The 1,551-nt window shown below is 43.8% G+C and overlaps 1 pseudogene; it reads right to left on the reverse strand.

The window, feature by feature from the left end:
- Nucleotides 1-431: 431 nt before the first annotated feature.
- Nucleotides 432-549, reverse strand: LOC126197146 (5S ribosomal RNA; annotated as a pseudogene).
- Nucleotides 550-1,551: the final 1,002 nt, after the last annotated feature.

Here is a 1,551-nt window from a genome sequence, read left to right on the forward strand (position 1 = left end):
GCCGCTTTTAGCACTGTCTCGGCTGCTAAACGCCGGGTAGTCCTGCTACATTTTAGGGCGGTCTCCTACCGCCGTCTCTTCCTCGAGACTGAGTTATCAACTGAAGTTTCAAGGGAAAATAAATAACGCTCCACAGCAAGCGTTATGTACGTGAATGCCATAAATGAATTCAATCGTTAATGAAAATAGGGAAAACACGACCTGCAAGGAAAATGCTCCATTCGTTAACTTGCTAAGTCGTAGTTGTGATTTAGAAAACGTTGGAATTTCCCTAAGTTATACTCCGTCTTCAGGCCACGAGTGGCCTGCCGGGACCGTCCGACCGCTGTGTCATCCTCAGTGGAGGATGCGGATAGGAGGCGCGTGGGGTCAGCACACCGCTCTCCCGGTCGTTATGATGGGCATCACGAGGCTGAGTGCAGCCCGAAAAATGGCAACAGCGCATGGCGGCCTGGGTGGTCACCCATCCAAGTGCCGACCACGCCCGACAGCGCTTAACTTTGGTGATCTCACGGGAACCGGTGTATCCACTGCGGCAAGGCCTTTGCCACCCTTACGTTATACTATCTGATCAAAATTATTCTGCATCCCTAAATAGTGCGAAATGGACCATTAAATGCCACAAGTGACGGGGAGTATTGTGGTGTCGGTACAGAAGAAGTAACAGCAGAATTGGTCTGTCAGGAATACCCAGTGACTTCGTACGTGGACTAGTCACTGGATGTCACCCGAATAACAAAATTCATCAAGGACGCTTCTAACCTAAAGCTGCACAAGTCGACTGTTGGCGATGAGATCGTGATGTGCAAATTCGAAGAATAATCCACAACTCAAACATGACAGAAAAATCTCATATAATGACAAACGGGACCATTGAGCGTTACTTTTTGTTTATTTTTATTTACTTATTTACCTGATAGAATTAGGTCCTTGAGGCCATCTCTTATATCGTAGTTGGGTGACACACATACAATATCTATTTTTACATCATAGCTGATTAAGAAATAACAATAATTTTAATTTAACAACGAGTAATAAAATGATTTGAGTGTCTGTAGAACAATTCTGATATAATAATAATAATAGCAGAAAATGTAAAAAGAATCTGTAGGTGTACAAAATAGATATTTTCTTACGTATAGCAAGTTATGGAGGAGGGAAATTTAAGGAGTATATACTAGCTAAGATCACTACGAAATGAAGGAGAACGGGTTGGGAAGAAGGATGTAAAGGGTAACGAGTGCGTAGAGAGACATAATAGTCAGGAATGGTAGTTGTAAGAATTCACACGAAACCTGCGGAAGGAATCAGTACTGAGTTCCAAAGTGCCCCCAGCACTTGTACAATGATTAGCATAGTGTGCAGTCAGCCGTCAACACGGACACAGCAGGCAATATCCTGTAGGCCAAATGTATTTGATTGATTCGCGGTTGCATAATGGTTGTGTAACGTATAACGTTACACTGTTGCGTCTTCCTCAACGAGTTGTCGCCAGATATACCCATGACTAAATGGCCGTCCACTACCGAGAGCGGCATAAAAGTGTATGTA

The sequence above is a fragment of the Schistocerca nitens genome, chromosome 7 (genome assembly GCF_023898315.1).
Source record: "Schistocerca nitens isolate TAMUIC-IGC-003100 chromosome 7, iqSchNite1.1, whole genome shotgun sequence".
NCBI classification, from domain to species: Eukaryota; Metazoa; Arthropoda; class Insecta; order Orthoptera; family Acrididae; genus Schistocerca; species Schistocerca nitens.